Below are 20,024 nucleotides of genomic sequence, written 5' to 3'. Positions count from 1 at the left end.
AGGTCAAGTCGACGCCTCAAACTCGCTGTTGTGCTCCTCAAACCATTCCTGAAGCATTTGTGCTTTGTGTCAGGAGCATTATCCTGCTGGAAGAGCCTTCGCTCCCCACGTGCATCAATGAGCCTTGGCCGCCCATGACCCTGTGGCCGGTTCTCCACTGGTCCTTCCTTGGAGCACTTTTGATAGATACTGACCACTGCAGACCGGTAACAGCCCACAAGAGCTGCAGTTTTGGAGATGCTCTGACCCAGTCGTCTAGCCGTCACAATCTGGCCCTTGTCAAACTCGCTCAAATCCTTACGCTTGCCCATTTCTCCTGCTTCTAACACATCAACTTTGAGGACAAAATGGTCACTTGCTCCCTAATATATCCCACCCACTAACAGGAGCCGTGATGAAGAGATCATCATCTTTTTATCGGCCACAAAAAATATAATAAAATAATTATTGTAAAACTGTAAGAGCCCAGTACAAACAACAATTACAGATTTTTCTCCATTTTTCTCCAGCACTTCCTTCAGTATTTACAATATTAAGTGGACAGTCATCGTCCTCTCATCAGCACTGAGACAACAAGCAGATATTAAAGCCGTCACATCATCTGACAGCGAGGGGTTTATATAACACATTGTTCTGATGCAATGGAACACTAGACACCAAACCCGCTCTCCTCCGTCTGAAGCATCCCACTCATCCCTCATTCCCTCTGCGGCCCGCGCAGCCAAACACCTTGGCAGGAGCCAGGGGAAATCTAACACGGCCCACACAGACCCACGCCACTAAAACAGGATGGACCATTTCAGCTACATCTAAAAACTGACTCTGGAGTGTTTATGCCAGGCCGGTGACAAGCGTCTGCGTGGGAGGTTTCTGACTGCTAATGATCCGAGGTTGAAGTTCAAACACTTGCAAATGCATTCAATGCAATGTCAAGGAGATTGATGAACGGCAACGCTTCCAACGTTTAAACAATTGCTGCAATCGCCAGATCAAACATGACTGGACACAGGGCCTTAAAGGGATAGTTCACCCAAAATTGAGCCTTGATGTTTATCTGCTGACCCCAAGTGTATCCAAGATGTAGGTGTGTTTGTTTCTTCAGGAGAACACAAATGAAGATTTTTAACTCTAACCGTTGCTGTGTGTCGGTCATATAATCATGTGAATGGGTAACAATTCTATGAGAGCAAAAAAAAAAACATGCTTAGACAACATGCACAAAAACCCTGACAGATGAGAAGAGATTGGTGAATCAAGACGTTATTTTCACACAAAAGTATTCTCGTCGCTTCATGCAATTAGGTTAAACCACTGGAGTCACATGAGCCCCTTTCACACTGCGATTCCGGCAAATACACGGATAATGCGACATGGCATTTGTTCCCGGGCCGCTAGATTTGGTCCATTCACACTGCCAGCGAAATACCGTAATATGCGCGCTTTCACACACAACCCGTAACGGTCCCGGGTCGAGTTGACTCGTGACATCCTGATGTGACGTATAATGGCGAGCGATCTCAGCTTCAGCGCGGATAGTAAGGAGCTCCGTGGTCTCGACTTGTCTCCAGTTTGCGCTCATTTCTGCTTGTTTAATTTTAGTTTCTTTTGTATACGAACACTCTCTGCGTTTAAAACACCGACGAGCTCTTCTGGCACTGCAGGGTTGTGTTATTGAAGAAACAAGCTCTAGGAGTCGCACGATAACTATGTACACGCTGCGGCATTAGTTTCGGCTTTTGTTCACACAGCGCTCGTCCCGGGTCGAATACCGCAATGTTACTAGGCCCCCGACCCGGGTTCAGTTCGGTAATCAATCCCGGGACGTGGTTTCTTTCACACAGAAGGCGACCCGGCAATGTTCCGGGAATATTGCGGGTCCGACGTGCAGTGTGAAAGGGGCTATGGACCATTTTAACGATGTCTTCACTACCTTTCTGGGCCTTGAAAGTGTTAATTACATCGCTGTCTATGGAGGGGTCAGAGAGCTCTTGGATTTCATCAGAAATATCTTCATTTGTGTTTAGAAGATGAACAAAGGTCTTACGGGTTTGTAACGACAAGAGGGTGAGGAGTTGACATTATTTTCATTGTTTGGGTGAACTAACTCTAAGTGTGCATTATGGTTAGAATATGGAGCCAAAGTGAATTTGAAGGGTTAGTTCACCCAAAAATGAAATTTATTTAATTAATGACTCACCCCCTAATGTCGTTCCACAGCCGTAAGACCTCCGTTCATCTTCTGAACACAGTTGAAGATACTTTAGATTTAGTCCGAGGGCTTTCTGTCCTTTGAATGTAAGTGTATGCACACTATACTGTCCACGTCCAGAAGGGAATAAAAACATCATCACAGTAGTCCATATGAGACATCAGTGGGTTAAAGCCTAGACTGCACGATTTTCAAACTCGTCGGGTCACTGCTGTTTTCACACTGCATGACTCTCTGGGGTATCATTCAGTCACTGCTGTGTTCACACTGATCGACGACAGATGAGTTCACATGCATGACAATACAGGAGGAACAATCGCCGACAACGCTCACTCTCTCCAGTGGTTTCCCAACTACACGTGCGACGTGACAAACACGGCGAGATCAAACGTGCGTCAGACCATAGTTCTCACGCGACACTTGGAATTGTTATTAAAAATGATAAACTGCACAAAGTTTGCTCCAAATTGTCTGTGCGCTGTTTTGTGGAGAAAAAGAAAAAAGATTATGGTGGAAGAAATTGTTGGAGAGACAGAGGGAGCAAGTATTTTGTTCTGCAAAGACAGTTTGAGGTAAAAAATAATTTTGCCATGTGCTGCTGCTTCGGCTGGACGTGCAAATGTTTGGGCTTTGTTTCTGTTTGAAGGAATTGTAAATATATCTATTAAAATACTGATAGTCTGTCTATAATTCCTCCCTAAACCTCCTGCTGCCCTGTATCTCACTCTCTCGTTGGCTGTCGGTAATCGGCGATGTAAATTTCAGTCAGAACTCATTTCACACAGCAGGATTATGAATCGCAGACAGCTCCAGATATTTAGCTACCAAATATCTCACGGGCGTAGGCGACTCGGCGTCGATTCTCTGATCGTGTCTTTGATTATTCACACTGCGTGATTGTCACTCGCGTGCACGAGCACCGATTTGCCGATGATTTCGGGCATTTGTTGTCGACTTCGCAAAACCCATCGGAGAGTCAAAATCAGGGCTAACATCGGGCCGTGTGAACAAGGCTTTAGTTTGACTCTTTTGAAGCGTCGATGATACATTTTGGTTCAAACATAACAAAAACTACGACTTTATTCAGCATTGTCTTCTCTTCCGCGTTTGTTTTTAATCCTCAAATAAAGATTCAAACGTTCGTGAATCAGCAGATTGATTCGTGACTCGTATCACCAATGTCACTTGATTTCATCAGTTTGACACGCGATCCTAATCATGAATCATGACCGTTTGAATCTTTATTTGAGGAACACAGAAGAGAAGACAATGCTGAATAAAGTCGTAGTTTTTGTTATTTTTTGACCAAAATGTATTGTCGACGCTTCAAAAGAGTCAAACTAACCCACTGATGTCACATATGGACTACTTTGATGTTGTTTTCATTACCTTCTGGACGTGGACAGTATAGTATAGACAGTATAGCATACACTTACAGTCAAAGGACAGAAAGACTAAATATAAAACATCTTAAACTGTGTTCAGAAGATGAACGGAGGTCTTACGGCTGTGGAACGACATTAGGGAGAGTCATTATTGAAAGGTGAACTAACCCTTTAAACTGACCTTGTCCCTTGACTCCCTTCAGTGTGCCACAGAAGGAAACAGATAATGTATGAGCACTAATCCTGAAAAACTTATAAGAAGCAGATGCTACATTACAGCAATTGTGCCAGTGACGGCTGAGGATGAGCACCAGGAAGAGGGCTAGGAGTCAACCCCTGGCACTGTCCGAACAGGGCACACTAAAGCTGCCAGCTGAGACTGGGAGATTCAGGTTTAGTACAGAGAGAGCGAGAGAGAGGATAAGAAGGTGAGGTCGGGCTGAAGCGCACTGCGGTAGATTGTTCTGCTACACTGGCCTTTAAACTCCCACAGTCACAGCAGCCATTCCAAACACATATCGAAGTTATCGAAATATCGCAAATGTACATATCGCATATTGCAACGGCACGCAATATCTGAATGATTTTAATTGGCTACATCAACATTGTGTAAAGTGTATGTTTTAGGTCAGCATATAGCAGAGAATTGACTGGGCACACAACTACTGTTACTTATGGGACTTGCTTGACGTTAAAAAGTGTTATTTTACGTATAACTTGTGAAAAACAACAACTTGCAGTCTCGCACTGTCTGACACACACACACACCGAAACATGCGCACAAGCCGCCTCTCTGAAAGCATGTGATCCCTTTAGTTCTGTTTCGTGTCTTGTTATACACTCGAACTACCAAATACACACTCATTTTTTTTTAAAACAGAAATGTTTGCTAAAACACTGCTGGTCACTTTGAGAAGGTGTAGCAATGCTTTATTTTCCCAGAAAGAATGTGAAACCAATTGTATCATTCTCAGTTTTTAAATAATTTTAAAATATATTTTACACACTAATAGAAATATCGTATCGCATATCGAATATCGCATTATTTAACAAGGTATTGCATATCGTATTTTTCTTCAATATCGCATAGCCCAGCATCAGACACACTCTACTGCAATATTTAGCCCTATTCGGACTGGATTAGTTTAACATGGGGAGGTGGAGGTAAAGTAATTATTCCCAGAGGTTCTCTGTGATGTTAGTCCCGTCTGAATGTCCCATCTCGGTAATCATTATCATTACAATGTCAGTGAAGATTACGGAGAATTTTACCTTCTGTAAAAAGGTCTGGAAAAATGACCTCGGGTAATACTAATCCTGTTCGAATAGACCCGCTGTACAAATGTGTGGTAAAATCCCCTCATTTCCTGGTTAAAAGTTTTAAGAAAGCACGTTTTGTGAGGATGGAGGCGCTTGAAGCATTCGGTTGCGTTGTAGGTGGCATGACAATTCTGTGGCAAACGTCCAGTATTTTATGCGTATCATTTAAAGCAAAAAATATTAAAAGCACTTATTAGAGGCACAACACTTATTTTAGCTCTAGGAAAGTCTATAACCAACACAATAAAATCAGAATAGTTAGACAGTTTTATAAAACACGCACGCACGCACACACACACACACACACACGAGATCAGAATGGCGCATGTGTGTTTGCTCACGTGATAACAGCAATATCATAGGCAAACCGACAAGGAGGTTACCGTGGTGTGTAAAGAGAGTTACTCCTCCCTCTTGTGCTAGTTTTACTGAGATGTCTTATCCCGTGCGAATTGGCCATTAATATTACAGATGTCCTGAGGTAAAATTACTTTACCCCCACCTCCCCATGTTAATCTAATCCTGTAAGAATAGGGCTTTAGACATGCAATCGGAATCTGATTGATGGCTGGTCATTTAGTGTTTGCTCCGGGTCACACAAACTGCATTGCAATCATTTACAAAAATATAATTTGTGAGGAAAGATTACAAAGTTTAGACTGGACACGCTGAAGATGAGACGCGCCAGCAGAGACAATACCACACCAGGCAAAGCGCGCGTCAATTAACTAATTTACTCATTTGAACTAATTAAACTAATTTTAGTCACATAACTCGTGATAAGTTATTACAAAAAGTATGCCACGTATGTTGGTAGGTTTATATATATATATCCCATCCACCGCACTAGCCATTATTTTTAATGGAAGGAGATGTAGGTGTGTTTTTCAAGTATTAACGGCAAAGAAAGCACCTTACATTTGAGCATACGAGGGGTGTGTGTGTGTGTGTGTGTGTGTTTCTTCCTCATATCTGCTTCAAGGTCTTCATGATCATTTATGGCATTTCTTTGTTGTCTAGAATCCAGTATTCCTGTAATTATATTGTCTTTAATAAAGAACTCTCTCATCTTCTGTCTCAACATATAAGGCTTTCCTGTAGCTCAACCAGTAGAGCGTGGTGCTACCAACACCAAAGTCATGGGTTCCATTCCCAGGGAAAGCAAGAACTGACAATAATGCTAAAAAAAAAATGTGTACCTTGAATGCAATGTAAGTCTAAAGTTGATTAACCTGACAAAATGATGCTTTTGGCAACCAGAATCCTTAGAGAAGTCTGATCCGCCCGGCAGAAACACACACCCGAGGGTCTGCTTTGATTTTACGGCATCTCACCCAGAGTTCAGCCGCATCTTGTGCAGCTCGTGGACGTGATTGGACGAGATGTGATTTTTCTGAATTCTGTGTGATGAGAGAAAGCCAAGAGCTCGGCATTAAATATAATAAAGCCCGCTTCAGTGCCAGGCGTTCCCTTAAGGATACAGTCCAAGCCTGGCTGCATATTCTTTTTTATATCTTATTCATACTTTTTATGTTTATTTATTTACGCTTAACCCACTAACCTACTTACTAGGGATGCACCGAAATGAAATTCTTGGCCGAAGCCGAAACCGAATAATAATGAAATGCTTGGCCGAAGGCCGAAGGCCGAAGGCCGAAGGCCGAAGGCCGAATACCGAACGCGGTGTTTCGCATTTTTTCCATTTATTTGGCAATTTTTTTTTACCATTACAATAATTAAATAGTAAAAATTTGCTTTTTACTATTTTGTGTTGCTTTTCAGAGAAATAAATCAAATAACAAAAATACAATTTCAAAATATTTATTTAACACTGAATTTTTTTTAACATTCCAGCAGATATTATACAAACTAAGCACAACATAACTTAAAATAAATAATTAGTAAAATAAAAAAAATATTTTTATTTGGCCATCTTAGAAGCCCCCTTCTTGAATAGCCTATGTTAGGCCTATAACTGACTGCTGAAAGAATGTAACTCTGTATGTCTACAACAACTAATGTGCATTAGATAGTGCAAAAAATGTGGATGAACCCACAACAAATAAATAACTGTCTTAGACATAAGCCTACTTAGCCTACTTCTTCAGGAAAAGTGGCAGGTTCTTCTTTATGAAAAGTAGCTTCTCTGCTTTCTCACATGAAAGTCGGTTCCTCTTCTCATCGATGACATGAGCACTAAATTTCAGCACTAAACAGTGCTTCCACACTGCTGACATGTTTGCTGCATAAAGCACGCAGCTCTCACTCTACGTGGGTTACTTTTTGATCGCGTCATTAACAACGTCATTGTTCGGCCAAAATTATTCGGCCTTTTTACTTATTCGGCCGAATGCCGAAAGTGCTTTTTTTGGCTATTTTCGGCCGAATAATTTCGGTTGCCGAATATTCGGTGCATCCCTACTACTTACAGTTATGAAAAGCATACAGATGTTTCTATTTTCTCCTACTCCAGCATCAGAAACAAGGTGGGGGGAAATGAAGAGTAATCTCCAACCACAGAGCTTGATGCTTACTTTTTTCCCCCAAGGTGCACCTGTGCATTTAGAAACTTTAGGGGCAAAACTAACTATTTCTGCTCTGTTTTTAGTCGCAAAAGCGAGTGAAATGGTCGCACTGTCGAGCCCTGACCATCTCATAAACGTCTATGTCCAGATCTGAAAATAGGTCCGAAACAAATGCATGATGGGGTATTATTGTGGCTCATTAGAACGGACTGTTAAAATCAATAATGTATTGAATTTTCCTGCATCCCTAGTACATGAAAAAGGGGACGAGAAAAAGGAACGTTTCAAAAGTTATAAAAAGTGACATGACTTGAGACTTAATGTGGAGTATAACAAGTTATTGGTATAATTGTGTTTTCCAGACATTTAAAAAATAAAAAATAAAAATCAAATTACATTTTAATTGCGTTTCATGGCATATTTTATTAACATTGGTCTCAACATCTATGAAGTTTAGTCAGGGTTGTGAATAACTTGACTTAAAGAGTTTTAGGAACTTATGCGTATAAATTCAAACAAAGTTCAATTTCTGACTGTCCACGAAGAGGAAATACAACTACAAATGTATAGCTGCGAGCAGCGTTCAAACATTTTAAGGCCTTTGACCTTAGATGCGTAAAAATACTGCCTTCTAACCCTATAGTGCAGTGCATCCTGGGGCCATGTGTTCCCCAGGTAAGCCGTGCAAACCGGTCATCCATGTGATGTAAAAGAAATCATTATTCATCAGACCAGGCCACCTTCTTCCATTGCTCCGTAGTCCAGTTCTGATCGTTTTATTTAGCAAACATGTTACCACTTAGATCATAGATGGAAAAGACCATTTACAGCCAATTCAGGCAATTTACCACAAGAAATATAAGGTTTTTAAAGCTTAGTTATAGTCTGATCTCCATAAAAGCTTGCGTGCTTCTTTAGAGTCATATGCTGCACGTGTTCACCAGTTTTTGTGAAGTTCTGAGCTTACGTTCAGGATTTATAGACTTTTGAATATTTCTTGCCACACCCATTTTCTAAGTGACCCTGTTATAGCTATTGACCCAGAGAGTCCAGAGAATTGAAGAACTGCATTGGTTTCATTCAGATTGAGCGAAAAACCTAGGACTAGTTCACGAAAGTAGATATATATATTTTTTTACATAATTGTAAATATTTAATGAATAATTTGATGGATAGCAGCAGTTCATGAGGCAAAGTTGTTCGGTATAAGGAGATTTATCTAATTATATGAATATTGTATGTGTAAAACAACACGGGATTACAGAGACAGACAACCTGTTAGTGGCGGATTTCTTTCAAAATACTTAGACCTCTAGAGCCATGAGTCTAACATGCTCACAAAGTCTCGTTCCGATCAGCTCGCGGTAACCTTGTCTAACAGGTGCTGCAAAATTAATTTGCCAATGGAAATAGACAATAATGGCACATTGGAGAAAGACAGCGCATGCCCATTTTTGAGTCAATATGACTAATGGTGAAGTAGTTTTAGCTATTTTCATGGTTTTTTTCCTGTTTTAGCACTATCAACTGGCCAGTCGCCGTGATACACGTGTCTCAAGTTTGGTGAAAATATCTTGTTCCGTTCACGAGTTATAGCCATTTTAGTAAAAAATGGCCCCGGTCACATTGAACTTTTTGGCTCTCATTAGCGATCGTGATTTTTTTTTATAATGGTGAAGTAGTTTTAGCCATTTCCATGTTTTTTTTTCCTGTTATAGCACCATCAAGTGGCCATTCGCCATGATTTTCCCCCCAACGTGACCACAGAAGGACTTCATACACGTGTCCCAGGTTTGGTGAAAATTTCTCGTTCCGTTCCCGAGTTATAGCCATTTTAGTAAAAAATGGCCCCCGGTCATATTGAACTTTTTGGCTCCCGTTAGCGATCGTGATAAACATTAATGGACTCTCCAGAGAATATTTCTGCACTGGTTGGATTCCGATCAGGAAAAACAAAAAACAAAACAAGAACTAATTCGCAAAAGTAGTTTTCAAAACATCCAAAAGGGATCCAAATTTCTCCAGGGACACAAGATAAGACACTTGAGCCTACGCCTACTGGTTTAGGAGTTATGAGCCATTTCGTACTTTTAACCGCTGGTTAGATGGAGAATGCTGATCCTTGGAAAAAGTGACAATTACAATAGAGTTTCAGCACTATCCGCTCAAACCCCTAATTAAACAAAGGGAAGAAGAAGGGGGGTGAAAAGAAAAAGGGAAGAGGAGGAGGAAACCACAAAGAATAAGGAAAAGGAGGATAAACTAAAATCAGGAGAAAGTCAGCAGCATCTATGATGTAAAGTACAGTCACATTAACCATATTAAATTACAACAAAGGAACATGGAAAAATAACTGCATTAAGCGGTTTCCCATTCAGAAGCTCTTCCTTTGCTAATTGAGAGGAAAAACTCCATTTGAAGTCATCTGGGGACAATATCAACTGGACTAAAGATCCTTTTGTGTGTGAAACTCAGTGCAGACCGATGAGATAATTAAAGAGCTATCAGTGCCAGTGGCTTCTGAGATGATATTCCTTCCATTCATTAAAAGCCCATATGAGCCTGTATGATTGAACATCACTGTGCAGTGAGCTGATAAGACTCGGGACAGCTCGCTGCTGGTTATATTAGCCATCGAGCACGTCAAAACATGGCTTTCAACACACTCAAAAGTATTGTTCAATTTCAACATTTACTAAAACATTTTTAAATGTTAAAGTTGTATCTCTTAACATTAGTTAATGCACTGAACTAATATGAATAGTTATAATTAATGTATTAATATGGAGTCTGCCTTGTTGGCAAATGCTATTCGCTATAGCTCTGCCTATAATTGCCTGTTCGGGCCAAACAAGATTTTAATAAAAATACACACATTTCAACGTCTGAAGTGGTGCAGTCAGTAAAGTGAAGGCTTAAGGATCTTGTTTTTTACGTTATTGACCCGGGTTCGAATCTGCCTTTTGCCGAGCTCGCTCTTCTACCTTTTCCCCATCACATAACACATCAGAAAAGCAATTTACATCCAATAAAAATGAAGAACATATTCTAAAAGTGGAAATAAAGTGCCTGATGAAATGTTTAATAATAATAAAAGCATATATTGGGTGGGTTAGGGGTCAGTGTAGGGAGGGCTTTTATTGTTCTATTAAGGCAGCATCTATTTAATAATTTTAATAAATAATAATTTCAAATATTTTATTATTGCATTCTGTTAATGTACAACAATACTGAGGTGAAAATAGTCTGCATGTTTAACTATATACAAGTATAACTATAATGTAATTACCATTGACTATTTGTTGCAAAAAAATGCTACTTTTAAATATAATCACTATTTGCACTTAGTGTAATTATCATCTACCGCTAAGAAAAGTTATTTTCACCGAGTGTAAATGGGATCTAGTTGCTATTAACACGGTGTAAATAGCCACAACCTATTTTTTATATTTAAAAAGTCCTGTACGTTTTCATGGTGCAGTACATTTTTTTACTTTTTTGTAATAAAGTTCAGCACTATTTTATGTGTAACTTGTTTTTAATCTGTATCCACTATAAAAACTATCAGTTGATTAATCAATATCGGCCAGCGTGGACCAACTTAGTTATCGCTAACGCTAAAATCCACTATCAGTTTACCTCTATTTAATAAATCTGCAGGCTGGCGTGTTTCGCTGAACCGAGACGGATCACGTGTAAATGAACACAGCGATGCACTTCACTCAGAAACATGCAGCGCATACATTTATTTAACCCAATCACAGCCTTTGCAATACACTAAGCCAGGGGTCTTCAAGTAGATTTGGCCATGGGCAGAATTTTCTAGATGACCAGAATATAGTCAAGGGATAATTTAATAAATAAATAAAAATAACTCAAAACATAAAAGAGGATTTGAATAAGCCCATTATTGGCATGTTTGATTGCTCTTAACGAACTATGTTTTATTATTTCCACTTTCCATATTGTGAATTATAAATGTATTTTAATTTGCTTGCACATGGAACCTATTGTAATACTTATTTGACGTCACGTAGCATACTTTTACGCTCAAATTTATTCCTTGCCATCCTCATGTTGTAAACTGCATTTTTTTTTGCAATCGTTTGCGTTTTGGAGGTAGGCTAAACGATTATTACATTGAGTGATGTTAACATTTAAGATGGCACTATGAAAGAGTCTAAAGAGGAAAGTTAACAGCGAAAAAGGGCATACAAAGAAGAGTGGGAAGACTGTGCATGCATCCTACCTGGTTTTGTGAATGCAAAGCTGGTGTGTCTAATCTGCAACGAAGTTGTCACAAAGAATCAGACAGCACCACGAGACGAAGCATGGCACCTTTTTTGCTGGTTCTTGTCAATATTTTTTGCCCCGCAATAATCAAACGTTTCAATATTTCACTGTTCGTTTTGTCATCATACCAGACATTTCATGACGGCTCTTTTAGAGGCGTGTCTAGCGATCTATTCCACAGACTCTTGAATGTCATTCAGAACTTTTCAAATTGAAAGCTCTGAATTTGTCCCAAAATAAAACATTGCTGCTAAAACGTTGCTGTATTTTTTTTGAAGGCAAAATCACTAAAGACAAAACTGATTGAATGTTGCTCTGAGCGGGGCTCAAACTCGGGTCTTTTCTGCACGGGAGTCTGACGCTCTAACGATGAGGTTAATGCCGTGTAATTTTCCACTGGCCACTAGACGGAGTGAGCGTCTCTTGAAATAACGCGAGTTTACCTGCACAGTTTTCATTAGCTCGCCTCCGTTACACTGACAGATATATTTCAGAACCAGCCGCTATCAAAACAATCTGCCAGATTCGGCAGATGCGGGCGCACCGCGGGCCAGATATTATCGCTGGCGGGCCACTTTTGGCCCGCGGGCCGCCAGTTGTCGACCACTGCACTAAGCTATATCACGATTTCAGTTGTGTTTAAATTAATCATGCATCCCTTCTAGAAAGGTTAATGCAATATTGCTAAAAATACTTTCTCTATGGAATAAAAAGGATTCAGACTGTCTTCAACAGAGATAATTAGATCTGTTCAGTAATGTCCAGCACAACTGCGCTTGTTAAAAACACATTCAATCGAGTTATCTACACATCACATGCCCCGTATGAAATCTAAAACATCTCCTGGCTCTTGTGCTGATGCATTGAAGTAATCAAATTAAAACTTCAAAAGTTTTAATTCTCTCAGTGCATTAAATGGCACATCTTCCTTCTGCAAGCAGGAAACACTTTCTCCACCACCTGCCAAAACCACTTGACAGCGTCCACTATTTATTGGATTATCAATAGCCTGAAGCTGTTCACAGAGCTGGTCATTTATCAGAGGCATGTGGACAGACATCGAGTTAAATATCGGTCTTGATGATGGCCTTGACCTCGGCAGACCGTCTAGCTGGAGCAAGAGGAATCCCCTGAGGAGGCTTAAGATGCAATTCCCGATCTGCTGAACAATATTTTTCCGACATGAAGTTAGAGCTATGTTCATACACAAAGCCAGACTGACCTGAGGAGAAGCTCTAGAAGTACAGCATCAACATCAGTGGTTCGATTCTCATGATGAACTGAAGCAGCGTATGCAGCAGCACCAGAAAAAGGCATACATTTAAAGCTTAAAAGCAATCAAATTAGCCTTAATATTTAATAAATAAACACGCAAGGGACAGTGGATGTGTCCAATGTAACGGTACACAAAACTGACGGATCACTACGTACCTCGGTTTTGAAGTCACGGTTTGGTACAGCAGGGGAGAGAAAACTAAATATAAAATTGCTTTATTTAATTAAACAGTGGTTTACTGAACAAATTGTGTCCGTCCTTTAATTAATTCAATTATAACTAAAAGATTCTTAAAGATAAAAAAAAATCTCTGCTAATGCTTTAAAATATAAACTATACAGGGATCCCTTTCTTGCACATTACTATAATACAACAGAGCCTAAATTCAGTTGCTATTTATGTTTACATACATATAATAAATCAAAACTCAAATAACTCATTGTGTGCAAACATGTAAACTTCACTTACGGCAGGTTTTGTATTAACTTCTAAATCCAATTATAAAATTATGTTTTTACTCCAATTCGTTGTTGAAATATAATCACTTATATAGTGGCCCTCATTTTTATTACAGATTTATTTTAGCGTAGAAATCTAGACGCACCCTAGCGGCAGCAAATCTACAGGTCCTTCTAAAAAAAATAGCATATTGTGATAAAGTTCATTATTTTCCATAATGTACTGATAAAAATTAAACTTTCATATATTTTAGATTCATTGCACACCAACTGAAATATTTCAGGTCTGTTATTGTTTTAATACTGATGATTTTGGCATACAGCTCATGAAAACCCAAAACTCCTATCTCAAAAAAAATTAGCATATTTCATCCGACTAATAAAAGAAAAGTATTTCTAATACAAAAAAAGTCAACCTTCAAATAATTATGTTCAGTTCTGCACTCAGTACTTGGTGGGGAATCCTTTAGCAGAAATGACTGCTTCAGTGCGGCGTGGCATGGAGGCGATCAGCCTGTGGCACTGCTGAGGTGTTCTGGAGGCCCAGGATGCTTCAATAGCGGCCTTAAGCTCATCCAGAGGTGTTGGGTCTCGCGTCTCTCAACTTTCTCTTCACAATATCCCACAGATCCTCTATGGGGTTCAGGTCAGGAGAGTTGGCAGGCCCATTGAGCACAGTGATACCATGGTCAGTAAACCATTTACCAGTGGTTTTGGCACTGTGAGCAGGTGCCAGGTCGTGCTGAAAAACCAAATCTTCATCTCCATAAAGCTTTTCAGCAGATAGAAGAATGACGTGCTCCAAAATCTCCTGATAGCGAGCTGCATTGACCGTGCCCTTGATAAAACACAGTGGACCAACACCAGCAGCTGACATGGCACCCCAGACCATCACTGACTGTGGGGACTTGACACTGGACTTCAGGCATTTGGGCATTTCCTTCTCCCCAGTCTTCCTCCAGACTCTGGCACCTTGATTTCCGAATGACATGCAAAATTTGCTTTCATCCGAAAAAAGTACTTTGGACCGCTGAGCAACAGTCCAGTGCTGCTTCTCTGTAGCCCAAAAGTGTCTTGACCTGGGGAATGCGGCACCTGTAGCCCATTTCCTGCACACACCTGTGCACGGCGGCTCTGGATGTTTCTACTCCAGACTCAGTCCACTGCTTCCGCAGGTCCCCCAAGGTCTGGAATTGGTCCTTCTCCACAATCTTCCTCAGGGTCCGCTCACCTCTTCTCGTTGTGCAGCGTTTTTTGCCACACGTTTTCCTTCCCACAGACTTCCCACTGAGGTGCCTTGACACAGCACTCTGGGAACAGCCTATTCGTTCAGAAATGTCTTTCTGTGTCTTCCCCTCTCGCTTGAGGGTGTCAATGATGGCCTTCTTGACAGCAGTCAGGTCGGCAGTCTTACCCATGATTGCGGTTTTGAGTAATGAACCAGGCTGGGAGTTTTTAAAAGCCTCGGGAATCTTTTGCAGGTGTTTAGAGTTAATTAGTTGATTCAGATGATTAGGTTAATAGCTCGTTTAGAGAACCTTTTCAGGATATGCTAATTTTTTGAGACAGGAATTTTGGGTTTTCATGAGCTGTATGCCAAAATCATCAGTATTAAAACAATAAAAGACATTAAATATTTCAGTTGGTGTGCAATGAATCTAAAATATATGAAAGTTAAATTTGTATCACTACATTATGGAAAATAATGAACTTTATCACAATATGCTAATTTTTTGAGAAGGACCTGTAATCTGCCCACGAGTGTCATCTAGCAACTCTCAATACCCTTCTGAGCTGTAATTGCCAAACTCTTGCCGGGCAAATCCGTTTTATTTACATCTTCCTGTGTTGAAACACTGCAATTACACCCCATTTGATCCATTTTAGTAAGTGGTAATTTATCCTCAACACACCTTCAGATATTAATTCATGTTTATTCTTTGACTATTACGATCACGTACCCTCGCCTATACCGTGATCATACACGCCACATTAAAGAATTTTAAAACGCAATTATTGTTTGAATTTTGTTATAAAATGTACAGAATACGTCATATGTTCACATGGGAGCTCGGATTAAAATGTGTACCTTGCATAAAACAAGCCGAATGTTAACTGTTAAAGACTGCCTTCGTACAGGAAGCCCCGAAACGAAACGGTTCGGTATGAATAACATGTACCATAACACCCCTACAAACACTGACATCCAAAAATATTTCATAATGAATTTAAATTAACTGAACAAAACTGACACATAATTAACTTCAAGTTTTAAAAATTGATGCTGGTTAAATACCTCTCTGTGACAATAAAAATAACTCTTGTTCTTAAAGCTCCTGCCACTTAACAAACCTGATCAAAAATCCCAAAGTGCCAGTCGGTGTGTCTTCACTTTCGTGTCATGTGAAAATGGGAAAAAAGGAAGTGAAATAAAGTGATTAAAATAGCCCTGATAAAAACAGCAACTACACTTTCAGTGCTTTTTTTTAAGTGCTTATCATGCAAAACTATGCAAATCACTTGAAACGACTAACTTTGAGCAACATGCTTGATTTAACAGGCACCAATTACAGGTTTGTTTTTTCTATTAACTCAAGAACGTTTCCAAACGTCTCCCAGAGGAGGAAGCACCAAAATGCTCAAATTATTGTGTTAAAAAAAAAACAGAAAGTCACCTCTTTTATATTAAATGGGTCATGGCATTGATTTCTCTCTTTTTTTTTTAAATTATGTAAATATGTTCCTTGAAGATCACTTTGCACAAAAAAATACAGTCATGGTCAGATTTATTGTCACCTCTAGTAAATATGACCAAAGACAGCTGTAAAAAATAAATCTGCATTGTTTATCCTTTTGATGTTTAATTAAAAAAAAAAATCTAACCTTATTGAGGTAAAATAATTTAAAGTGTGGGGATCCCATTATGAAATAAATGCCTTTTGTCAAAAACACATTGGCCGCATTTATTTGGTACCCCTCGAATTTATGAGTAACATATCTCTGAAGTATATTCCCATTAATATTTCAATTTTTTTTAGCACACCAGGGTGACTAGGAACAATCCAGCCATGACTTATAGTTTCACAGGATATATAAATATGAGGAAGCCAAATTCCCTTAATCATCATCACAAGGTGTAAAATCACAGAATATATTTCTGATGTGTTGAGCTTCACAAAATAGAAAATAGCTAAAGCATGTGAAAATGAAAAAGTGAATAAAGAGTGATTCTACGGTCAGATGAAACTAAAAGAGCTTTTTGGCAGCAAACCCACCAGAAGGGTTTAGTCCAAACAGGGATGTAAAAGTCCCCCATGTCCACGGTTAAACACACAGCTGGATCTTTAATGTTGCAGCCCTTTTTTTTAGCTGGAGGTCCTGGACATCTAATTCAGATACTTGGCATCATGGATTCTAGCAAACACGAGAGATAAACAACCAAAACCTGACGGCCTGTGCTAGAAATCTTATGATGGGCCGTGGCCGGATCTTCCATCAGGACAGCGATCCAAAACAAACATCAAAAATGTGACCATCCCAGTGCCCTGACCTGAACCCTATAGAGAATGAGTGATGAACTGAAGAGAAGAGCTGGGAATCGGAAGGATCTGGAGAGATTATATGGAGGAATGATCTCTGATCTCCAAACTCATCAGGCATTATAGGAGAAGACCCGGAGCTGTTATCTTGGGGCAAGAAGGTTACAAAAAGTATTGAACAAAAGGGTGCCAATAATTGTGGCCAACGTGTTTTGGAGAAAAACAGGTGGTTACCACATTGATACAAATGATTTTGGGGTGAAGTAAATACTACAGATAAAACTAATTAATTTCTACATGAATAAGTTAGTTCAGGCAAGAATTCAAAACAGGAAAATAGATATTAGTACTCAATTCATGCTTGTAGAAATTAAAGCGTAAATATCAGCATTATAAAATTAAGTAAAACTCATCACAGACTTAATGAGCTGATTAGGTTTCAGCATTTCATTAGCTCAAACAGAAGAGCATAGCACTTCACAACGTCAAGGGTTCGATTCCTACAATGAATGCATGAACTGATAAAATGCAATCAAAGTAGGGGTGTAGTGTTGTCAAAAATATTGATATTTCGATATGTATCGATACTGGGATATCTGAAACGATACGATTCTCAGTTTTTACAGTATCGATATCAGCTGCGCTCTCTCTGACCGTCAGCGAGTTGACACACACACCGGCATATTCTCACTCAGCCCGGTTAACCTCTGAGCACGGCGAACGCGCGTTCTGCTGGACTTTTTCCTCATGACAGTGTGTTAGTGTTAGTGTGTGATCGGTCTGAATTTCGCGCGGGATTGCACATAAATTAATTCTTCTAATCCCCGCAGATTTCGTGCTCACATCTGAAGCGCACACACACATAGCCATGCGTCCGTTAGTCTTAAAGGGACCGCAGTCATTTGTTATTCAAACTACAAAAAGACAAACGATCACTCTGCTCTTGACTGATCAACTTGTGTAACTTTAATAGTTTCATCTGTACGCTATTGAATTTTTTACAAAGAACATTATCCAATGTTGTTTTAAATGTAATTACTGTGCATTTTTTATTCAGTTTCTCATCTGAATGTTAGACCTACCTGAAAAAATTTCTTCTTTTCTATTGCATTTATTTGTGCTATTGTTTGTAATCTGTTTATTTGTTCTTATTTTATTACTGTATACTCGTCTTTTTAAATTCAATTTACCATTCGAAATCAAGCTTTCTTGTGCTGTGTGTAAGCTATTGCAACACATTTACACCATTGTAAAAATACATTGAGATAGCTAAAAATTGAGATAATTTTAATAGTAATTGATCAATAATTGTTCAAATCAAAACGATGCCCAACCCTAAGGAACATGCTGGCCACATGAATTTTTAGTAAAAAATAACAATGAATAATAACAAGTTCTGTTGTCATATTAAGCATCTTTTTTTTTTTTTTTTTTTTTTTACTGTGGTATCGATTTAGAATCGATATATCGATATTTTAGTCTGGTATCGTATCGAAGTCATAATTTTGGTATCGTGACAACATCATAGGGGTGTAACGATGGATCGATTTATATTCCTATGATCCAACTACATCGATCTGTGCTTGGCAAGTTGGCCTTCCGGATGACATACATCAATCGATTGTATCAATATATGTAAGGGATAATGTCCACCCAGCCGGTTGTTATCTCAGAATAAACCCCTTCAGAGTGATCAGGACCCCGAAGCGAAGCGGAGCGTCACTCTGAAGGGGTTTATTCTGAGATAACAACCGGCTGGGTGGACATTATCCCGCTTATTACACGGCTACTAGTCTCAAATAAATAATTATTAGACACTAAATATTGTCTTGAGATTAAATATTTTATTAGCTCTTACACAAAGCTTCCGCGAAGAAAAACAGTTCCAACCTGCTTTAAGCCTTTATCTATCGCTGCTAAATGTTGAGAATGAATGCTGAAAGGGTTAGTTCACCCAAAAATGAAACCAAGCCTCTGATTTACTCACCCTCAAGTCATTATAGGTGTTTATGACATTCTTCTGTCAGACAAATACAATCAGTTATATTTAAAAAGTCCAGGCTAACGTTAATCCCAGCAGTAGTTGTAGTTGTGTTTGAAGTCCATAAAAAATGCAGCTGTCCGTCAAATAACGTGCTCCACACGACTCCGATGGGTTAATAGAGCCTTCTGATTCCAATCGATGCGTTTGTCTAAGAAAAATATCTATATTAAAAACGTTATAAAGGAGACCTGCCTTGATGTCTTCCATTGTAACCCACGGCTGTTTAAGCCACAAGATGGCGCCAGCGTTAAGCACAGAAGTAGAACCGGTCAAGATAACTCGCAGTACCCGTATGAGCGGTGTGTGTTATCTGGAAATAACATACCGCTGGAATGAGCGATTGACCAATCAGAATCAAGTATTTCACAGAGCCGTGTAATAATAGGAAATAACACATTTGATTTAAGCACGTCAGACTTTTTATGGATGTTTTTTCTTAGCCCTTTTAATGATAAAGGCATTAAACGTTATTCAGTGTGCCTATATGTGCCAGCAGCAGCGCAAAGAAAACAAAACCTATGGCGGATGACAGAGGAGAAGCCAACGAGCGAGAAACTATCGGAAATTATCAAGCTACCTTTGCGGTCCAGTGCGTGGAAAGGGAAACACTTTAGAAAAGACGGAGATGTTCTTAATAAGTCGCTTGCTCTTTGTAGCAGGTTCAGCCACTGCTCGTTCAACCTGAAGAAATGTTAGTTTCACTTTATTTTTGATATTAATATATTTATATTTTTATGTTGAAAAACAAGCAGAAGTAGCAGTAGTAGTATGTTGGTTGCACTTACTGTACTTCTATTGAAAATGAGCAGAAAAGGTTAACTTCCTGTCATTCAACCTAAACTGTTGGTTGCACTTTACTCAAATAAAATGTGAACACATTTGCCATTAATTGTTTACTTGTTTGTTTATATCCATAATTAATTAATATCTGATTCCCTTAAAATAAACATAAACAACAGGAATCTAGGACACTTC

The 20,024-nt window shown here is 39.3% G+C and overlaps 1 protein-coding gene across 6 annotated transcripts in view; it reads right to left on the bottom strand.

The window, feature by feature from the left end:
- Positions 1-20,024, bottom strand: part of LOC137058900 (CSC1-like protein 2) — a 168,077-nt gene that overhangs the window by 47,994 nt on the left and 100,059 nt on the right. The gene's annotated exons all lie outside the window — the stretch shown is intronic.

The sequence above is a fragment of the Pseudorasbora parva genome, chromosome 22, assembly GCF_024679245.1.
Source record: "Pseudorasbora parva isolate DD20220531a chromosome 22, ASM2467924v1, whole genome shotgun sequence".
NCBI classification, from domain to species: domain Eukaryota; kingdom Metazoa; phylum Chordata; class Actinopteri; order Cypriniformes; family Gobionidae; genus Pseudorasbora; species Pseudorasbora parva.
The sequence above is the reverse complement of the archived record's forward strand: the minus strand, read 5'-3'. Positions and strand labels throughout refer to the sequence as shown.